This window comes from Panicum virgatum, chromosome 6N (genome assembly GCF_016808335.1).
Source record: "Panicum virgatum strain AP13 chromosome 6N, P.virgatum_v5, whole genome shotgun sequence".
In the NCBI taxonomy this organism is placed as follows: Eukaryota; Viridiplantae; Streptophyta; class Magnoliopsida; order Poales; family Poaceae; genus Panicum; species Panicum virgatum.
The window spans coordinates 31,598,274-31,608,000 of NC_053150.1; the positions used below are offsets into that span (position 1 = coordinate 31,598,274).

Below are 9,727 nucleotides of genomic sequence, written 5' to 3' on the forward strand. Positions count from 1 at the left end.
CTTAATCGTCATAGATTGCTCGAGCCCATAACAGCCCAACCCAGGCCCAGTTCCTGTGATGAAAAAAAACATCATAAATGTTGCCACATGGCAACTAACATGACTATTGATGTGGATAATTTTGATGACATGGATGATAACGCAGTTGGTGACATGGCAGGTACTGATGATGTGGATGATGATGTCGACAATGATGTGGCTGCTGACGTGGCATATGGTTTTTTGGGTTACATAGCCCACTTGTTAATGAGTCCAATTTAGAACTGGCCCACTTTGATGGGCCAATTTTTCTGCCCATATACAAGCCAACAAGAAAAGCCTATTTATCAAAATGATTAATTCAGCCTGCAAGATTTATCAACCAATTTGACCAGGATTACATATTCAAAATGATCAAATTTAGAACAGCACCACATCACCACCCCATAATACATAGTTTTCCGGCCCAGATCACATGCATGCTTTCATCTAGCTTCACAACAGATTCACTATGGCACATAAGCCAACTACAGCACCAGAAACAACAAATAGCACCACCAACAACAGACAGGTACCAGCAACCAAGGAAGCAAAGAATTCTTTTTCACCACCTATCAGTTTTGATGAGAGTGTTGTGGCAGCATATTTGGCTAGCGATGATTTCTTCTCTACGAGGCTTCTCTTCTATTCTAACTGCTAGTTCTTTAACCCTTTAAATCACCTGCAGAAATTAATGTCAATGCATAGTTAACTTTTGAGAATTGCAGGAACAAAAAAGATTGGTTGCTCCAAAGAAAGATAGTAATTACAGACATACATGTCTCTTTAAAGTAAATTGAAGACAAACATTTTTATTTGAAGCTTCAAATATGCTAGATCAAATAAGCAGCTCTGGTAAATAAGCTTCAAACAGTTCAACAGATGGGAAGCATCAAATAAGTACTCAAACTGATTAATAAATTGACATGTCACAAACAGCAAGTGATTAAATTAGATTTACTGTTTCTTCATTCAAGGAAAAGAATCATGCTGCAGAACCACTAACCAAAGCTCTAGGGAAAGATTAAATTAACACTTGCATTAAGACAGATGGATAAGAAGCAACACAGCTAGCCTCACATGTTTACTTGTATGTTAAAAGCAAGATAGCATCTAAGCACAAAATGGAAACATTTTTACAATCTGCATCTAAGAGAACGAACCAACATGCAAAAAAAAATAATAGATCTGAGCATCAAGAGCTTTCCATTCTACCTACATGAAAGCAAAGACCTCAATCCACTCGTGTTTTGCACAGATGAGAGCAAAACGTGAGTGATTCACATCCAGTTATGAATCGCAGGTGCTGAACTGACGAACCTACAGAACAGCAAAACAGAGCTAACCAAGTGACCAAACTGGATCTGTAATATCTGAACAAACTGAATCATTGAAGTCTGGATACTAACCATTAGCCATGGTGTGTCATCAATGTCATGCCAGCCTTGCTTCCTCGTGAGGAACCCCATCAATTTGGGTAGGGACCAAGGAGAAGTGACAACAACATGGTGGTGCCGCCTTGCCGCGTCGCTCCTGCGCACGCCCGAGCAACGCGCGTCCTGCACTCCGCCTGCACGCGCCACCTGCTGCTTCGCCCGCACATGTACGCTCCGCCGCGCCTCCAGCCTTGCCCGCGCCGCACCGCTGCCGGGCCCGCACCGCCCCACGGCCTCGCCCGTGCGTGCCGTGCCGGCTGCGCCACGGATCTGAGGCAGGAGGGAGAGAGGAGTGAGCTTGACGGGGGAAAGGAAGAGAGGAGGGTGCCGCTCGCCGGAGCTCCAGCTAGCCCGGCCCTCGTCCGGCCGGTGGAGCTCGCCCCGTGCAGATCTGAGGAAGGAAGGGAGAGAGGAGGATTTGGAAGGAAGTGGGGAAGAAGCCGCAGCCACCATAGGGAACAACAGGAGATGGGAGAGGAGCTAGGATTCAGCGTGGCTCCGGTGACTCTCTTTTATACCATGAGAGCGTGATTCAAACCGTTGGATCGGAGATGAATGGTCAAGAATTATTGGGCCCGGTGGGCCACTGAAAAATAGCCCATATTTATCGCAATTAGATGGGCCGAAATCAGACCCGTCTCAATAGACTTCACCGTTTAATATTTTTTATTTTCTTTTTTTTTTAAATTAAAGCACCTTGTGAAGTAAATTGTAAAACAATATATCTTGTATACTCTAATATATTTTTAAAAAAGTAATATACTACATCTAAGTTGTTGCGTTTGAATCTCAACAGTTACAGAACCGGTTTGCTATTTTTTATAGTTTAAATGAATTTCTATGTGCTTATCAAAAAATAATTTCAAATTGAACTATGTCTAGCTAAAATAAGATTCAAAAAATGCAAAAAAATTATATTTTAGATCATATATTCTATTTTAGCTCATATACTAAAAATATATGAAAAACTCAATTGTCTTCTAGGGACAATTCAAACTTCTACATCCAAATTAGCACATAATAATTATAATAATATCTAAATTTGGTCTGGAAATTCTACAAATTGGAATGACAACATATTTTTGGTCGTTTAGCTTCCCATAAAAAAATCAAGTAGTTCTAATAGTATGTTACTATACATTGTTCACAAATGGATACTTCTCTCACATAGTTTCATATATCTCAAGTCAAACTTTGAGATTTGAATACCTCATAACATGTTCGAACTTGTATGCACCTCAAATTTAGACACCACCTTTTGTTGACCATAACATTTAAAAATATCAAGTTACATTAGCAACTGTTATGCAAAAACATGTTTTTCAATTCTCTATTTAATTTGAATAAAACATGTATTACGAAAACAATCAAGATATAGTAATTAACATACAAAAAAAGCCACTAAATAAAAGATCCTGATTTTACAAAAATTCAGAAAAAAGAACCATCAAATTTGGAGGTCATATGAGGAAGAAATACTAATTACAAAATTTAATTCCGGATCAAAAACAAAAAGATGAATCACACATCAGTTCTTCATTGTAGGGCAACGTCACAACACAAGTATATAAAACAATTATTATCCAACGTCACCACAAACAAAGGCCCGGCTCATTGGTAGGCCACCCGAGTCTTATCGCCATGCCCCGGGTTCGAATCCCCGCTGCTCTCTGCGCCTTTTTTTCTTCAAATTATTAAAACATGAGATACTAGTCTATAAATAGGATAATACCATTCACCTCTGATGTAGAGCAGTTGGTAGGGCTTGTGCTTCTTATCTTGAAGATCAAAGTTCGATGCCCCATTAGCTCACAATTTTTTTTTATTTTTCTAAATTAAAGCACGTATATTAGTATATAAAGGATAATACCAAACTTTTTCACAAATGAAGGTGTAGAACAGTGTTATGGTGCGGCGACCTGTCTTGGAGACCATGGTTCGAATGCTCCATTCTCTCTTTTTTCCCCAATTTTTTATGGTTACTTTTTTTGGTGAGCAGCTCTTTGTTTTTCTTAGAATTTTTTTCTTCCATCACAAGCAAATAAAGTCAACTTATTTTGTGACGATTTTAATTTTCAATCCATGACGGTTATCAAAGGTTCGTCATAGAAACTGGGCCCGAATTGGAGCCCAAATGGGCCATTTGCAAATCTGTGACGATCTCTGAAAACGTCACAGATTAAATGGTTTCTTGTAGTGATTTTAGGTCTAGATTCTTTTGGCAAGGAGATGGACATAAAAGAAAATATAGATTAACAAAGTGAAGTATTTTGTGTAGACCAAAAGATCAAGGAGGTCTAGAAATTTTGGATTTAGAAATCCAAAACAAATGTCTTTTAAGTAAATGGCTGTTCAAGCTCATAAATGAGGATGGACTCTGGCAACATATCCTAAAAAATAAATATTTAGGTTCCCAAACTATTTCTTAAGTAGAGAAAAAGTTAGGGGACTCACATTTCTGGTCGGGCTAAAAGTCCGTCAATATGTAACATTTAACCCCCGAAATGGGAATCATATTAGATTTTGGAAAGACAAGTGGTTAGGAAATACTAGCTTCAGTGGTACCCCGCTCTTTACAACTTGGTAATTAGGAAACATGTTATAGTGAAAAAGGTCATGTCTTTGACTCCACTAGATGTGTCCTTTAGGAGAGCTTTGAGGGGGAATAATCTTAGCAATTGGCATGAGTTGGTAAGCAGGATAGCAACTGTCCTATTGGTAGATCAATCGGGCATGCTTATTTGGTATTTACAAATAAATGGAATCTTCACTGTTCAATGAATGTACAGAGCGATTCTCGATGTAGGGGTCCTTCCTATTAACACATTCTTGTGGAAATTAAAACCTCCCCTTAGAGCATCTCCGAGAGCTCTTGTATAATATTAGCTAAATTTAAAGTTTTACAAGATTTGTAAAAAGATAGAAGACTTCTTATAGCGTGGGTAATCCAACAGATTCTTTAAAACTGCACAGCAATGGGGAGGAAATAGAAAACAAGATAGCTAGCTAAGCAAAATACAAGAGCTGTTGCATCCATATTTTGACAAAATTTTTCTTCTTTTAGACAACTCATCAAGTATACAAAAGCTGTTGGAGATGCTCTTAAAGTAAAAGTCTTCATATGGCTCCTCCACCGAGGGGTTATTCTCACTAAAGATAACTTGGCTAGACGAAATTGGCATGGAAATAAGAAATGTTGCTGCTGGTAACAATGAGACTATACAACATCTTTTCTTTGAGTGTCAAATGTCTAGGTTGATTTGGAGAATAATTCATACTACCTTTGGTCTATATAAACCTAATAGTGTTATTCATATGTTTGGGTTATGGTTACAAGGGATAAAGTGGAGGAAAAAAACTTGTACTTAAAGGAGTAAACGCAGTTTGTTGGGCCATGTGGTTAAGTAGAAATGATATTGTTTTTATAAAACAAACCCTCAATCTTCCTTGCGGATACTTTTCAGGGCTACTCACTGGATCAGACTTTGGGACTTACTACAGAAGGAGGAGGATCGAGAAACTATTTCAGGAGCCTGTCAGGCTTTGGAGACGAGGGAAATGAATATCTTTGCGAAGAATGGGTGGCATTTTAGTAATAGAATTTGCTTATAAATTGCTACCTTTTATCTTCCTAAGTTGACTATGTGTGTTGTTTTTTGTAATAATGGCCGGATATATTGTTGCTGATGTAGAGGCCAGAATATTAAACTATTCTTTTATCTAAAAAGTTGCCAGATGGAAGTCTTATCATAACATTTCAGATTTTTGTGCTGCTTCAAGTCATTTGAAGCTACAGATAACATTTCATCCTAAAGCCAGCACAAATGGAAGAATGCATATCATTGACTATGTCTTCTGTCTTGGGGTCTCTATTCATCATCCTTCGAATAGCTCTTGCAGCAACGCTTCCAACTCCTGGGGTTTGATTTTTGGGTCGGTAACTTTGTTAACCTTTATGTATTTTTTTATAGCCTCGAATGATTAGTTTGGTGATAGCTTCGCACAGTCTTCTCGTTAGCGAAGGATCTGGGACCTTCCACTCCTTTTGGGTAGTGTAGATTTCCTGAAATCACTAAAAAAAATCTGTTGATCCATGACGATTGAATTTCATCACAGATCACTGAAAAACCGTCATAAAACAGTACCTATGACGATATCAAATAACGTCATGTATTGAGCGTCACAGATCACACCTCGTGACGTTCCTTAAATTTTCGTCATAGATTACTTGATCCATGACGTTTTAAAATCGTCATGGTATGTCTCCGGGCCCCCTGAAGCCCAAACCAAGCCCGTTTTCTATGACGAAAATTAATGTCACGAACAGTATAATTTTCATCACAGATTCAATTGCCATGTCACATATTGATGACATGGAGGATGACGTGACTGCTGACATGGTGATGACATGGATGGCAGTGATGACATGTAAATTGACGTGGACGATGACATGGTTGCTGACATGGAAAGTGAGGCTGACGTGGCAATCGACGTGGCAGATGACATGACTGCTGACATCAGCAACACAGCCCATGAGTTGATGGGCCGAATTCAAAGTGGGCCATCAAGTTGGGCCTGATTTCAGGCCTAGATTAATTATCAACTCACAAAATTTCAGCCCAATATTAATAATCAACTAACAAGATTTCAGCTCAAAATTATTAATCAAAACAAGATTAATCCAAAATTCACATCACAGCCATAATAACAAGATTTATCCAGAATTCACATGACAACTTAGCAAAACAATAACATTCCAGAATCCACATGCTCAGCAAAAGATAGTTCCATTTGTCCAAAATCTAGAGTTCAAGCCATATAGTTTTCCAAGGCAACATAATTAACCAACAACAACAAAATATAGTATTCATCAAGATAACTCAGCAAAATATGAAGGCCACCCAAAAGCTACCAGATCAGACCACCATATGCTCAGCTTTGTCCATTTTGGCTTAGCAGCAGCTCAATTTTTTTCTCCAACTCAGCTTGCTTCTTCCGGTTCTCCTCTTGGTCTTTGATCCTTGCTTGTTCTGTTCGCTGGACTTGATTTTTCAAACCATTTATTTCTTCACGCTGGTTGTTGACGATCGACTGAAGCTCAGAATTGGTTCTTTTCTCCACCTCCAATTCTGCTTGAACATTTTGTAGTGTAGTCATTCGTTTTGCAACCTGGATGCCCACATTCCGAAGGAAGTGATTGGTTTGTGTTTTGATGAAGCACAGCACCTACAACTTGGGTTGCAGACTTGGGTTGTCCATCTTCTGTTGGTACAGCCAACTGATTTTCCATTTGAGTCTAGCAAAGATGAAAGCAGCAAACAATAGAAAACTGGTTTATGATCACAAGATATTAGAAAATAAGCATCTCTGAAAAGCACAATTAGATGTTGTCTTACAATAGCAGATTGTACAGTGGGCGTGTATCCTTTCTTTTTGTTGCTGTAGTGGCACATCTTAAACAAATCAACAGCATTAAGTTCTTTATCCTTGTACTCATCTTCTCTCTGCAAACAACATTTACATGGTGGTATACTTGGTCACACCTAGAACATTATTTTGGAGCAATATAACAACAAATTGAAGAACAACAAGTAGACATTTATATTGGTGCAGCACGAACTAATGGTCCTAGCATCTTATGGAACTAGAAATCTGTAAGCTTAGACATGACTAACTTTTTATATGAGCCAACAGCATAATAAATAAAGTGCATATTAAACTGACTTGGTACAACAGCTATAAGTAGACATGACTTAGTACAGCAACTACAAGTAGACTTGGTACAGCAGCTACAAGTACACATGACTTGGTACAGTAGCTATATATGAGACAGCAGCATAATAAATAAAGTGCATATTAACATAGCTAACTTACCAATTTTTTTCCTACATAAACTGAGTAGCTACAGGAGCCAGTTGTTTGGTGGAACTTTACATCATCTCGATTCTCTTTGTTCTTTCGACTTGCCTCCTACATCAAAAGACAATACATGTAAGAAACGTGAAAGATTAGCATGTACAAGCATAGAGTCCTGTTTTCTGGAAAATACCATTTTGGGGGGGGGGGTCATCCATGAGTCCACAAGGTCAATCCACTGTTCATTAATCATCACTTTTACATGAGAAGTTTTCCTAACTAGATGTAGAGGAACAGAATCAAAGAAATCTTTTTTCAGCTTGTATCACTGTTGGCGAACTACAGATTGCATCATCTCCAAGCAACCCTTTCTGACTACTTCATTACTTGTGTTGATGTCAAACTTTGCCTATCCATATGTTGAAACATGTATAAGAAATTTTGCAACTAACTCAAGGAATGAACAACTTGCAATAAGAAATTACAGTAACTAAAATTCTTTTCTAAAATCCAGCAGCTAAAAATGTACAATCACATTTACATTTCCAGATTCTAGTGAAAAATAATTGTATAAGGTGCAATTACCATTTGCCCACATCTAGGAGTATAATGCCAATATAATTGTAGTACAGAAAGGCAATTGCAATTAATTTAGGGCAAGGTACTTACACGTAGTCTTCCCAAAAACAGCTCAAACAACGCAGGGTGCTTCTTGTATTCCTTCCAGTGCTTGAACACAGGAATATGATTCCTGACTGCAATGTTGCATTCAGTGGCATACATTGCAGCAATCTTAGGTTCCACGGGCCTTATATTCCCTTCAGTTATGACAACTGGCAGTTTGGCACCATGAGCTCGGGTCAACCTCTGGAGACCATGTCCCATATTTACTCCTTAGTCCCATGGCTCTTCTCCGTGATGTAAATGCACATAGAAGTTGCAATTAGTGAGATGGTCATTCATCAAACAAACCATTTGCAATCAACAACCAAAGTAACAAGGAAATATGCTATATGGCAAATAAATGAACAAACGCTCACCTTCGGTGGTCATTTGGTCGTGTCCATCTAGATGGGTAATGCAATCAATTCCATCACCAGCAATGGTGTTGTCGTCATGCTGGGTAAATCCATCTAAAAATTGCAGGCAGTAAGAATGCATTCAATTTGTGGATCAAATCTAACAGAATGATAGTAAAAAACATCACCTTCATTCTCCCGGTTGGGGCTTCCATTATGACGTGAAATCGCATCGCCTCCATTGGTGATGTTGGTGCTGTCAGCTTGCTGACCAGGCCCGTCATCTTAAAAATATTGACAAGTCAGATTGCATTCATGTAATTAAAGCAAGAATAGTAATAAGAAACATGGTAACAGAACTTGCCTTCTAAAGCAGCTTGGGTGCCATCATTAGGCTCGGATGGAGGTGGCACATGGATATTACTTGGTGTCAGATTTGTATCAGGTTGGGTGATGCTTGACTTTGACCTTGTAACTCTAGTAGGTGCTTGATCTGTAAAAACCCTCTTACGAGACTGGAACCTCACTCCAGGAAATACATTTGATCTTTCTTTGGTAGTTTGCTTGGGAGCCTTCTCCTTAGTTCCCTAGTACAATGTAATCATTGATTAGTGAACAGACTGGGGAGACTGATATATTGCATTAGGAAGCAAACAAGTTAAGGCTTAACAAGGTGGAGGAATGAGCACCTTAGCATTGTCATCACCAATCAAATCTCCTTGATCAGTATCATCCTGTGAAGGATCATACTCAGATCCAGAGTCTTCATTATCTCTATGCTTTGCATTTTTCTTGTTTACAGCAGTGCCACTATTGTTTGGAAATATGCTGGAAAAACCAGAAACTCCAAGTTCCCGAAGCCTAGCACTGTTGGCCATACATTGTCGCAGGCGCTCTTGTTCATATGGATGTAGTGCATGTCCTTGGATAAAAGAAAACATGGACAACATATTATTATTTTTGTAGCAGCAATACATGTGGAGACAAGAATTCAATTGGAATTCAAAAGTAAACAAGGACATGGTTGTTATCTGACCTCCTTGTGGTCTCCTCTGTCCCTCCGTCGTCATCGGGCTAGGGTCCTTGGACATTTAATCCTTGCTGACATGATAAGAACATTTATAAACAAAGTATCAATTCACCAGTAAATTTAATTCAAAATTGAAATGCTTCAGAGAAGTCGTAAATAAATATTTATGTAAAACAGCAATCTGAATCTAATTGAAATTAGCCATGTGTAAACCTTCTGAACCTGTGTAAACCTACAATAAAAAATTGGCTTCTGAACACTAATTTCTGAGCACTAATTTCTGGCTTCCTAACCTTAGTTGTTCATGTTACTAAAGAACCTGTGTAAGCCAACAATAAAAAATTGCCACAGCATGAACCATGATAATG

The 9,727-nt window shown here is 38.5% G+C and overlaps 1 long non-coding RNA gene across 1 annotated transcript; it reads right to left on the minus strand.

Annotated features, from left to right (window-relative positions):
• Window positions 1-322: 322 nt before the first annotated feature.
• Window positions 323-1,928, minus strand: LOC120680185. Its single transcript, XR_005677506.1, has 3 exons — window positions 1,428-1,928; window positions 1,238-1,338; window positions 323-700 (listed from the first exon to the last, which is right to left on the minus strand). It is a non-coding gene; the product is annotated as an uncharacterized LOC120680185 (long non-coding RNA).
• Between the last annotated feature and the right edge of the window lie 7,799 nt (window positions 1,929-9,727).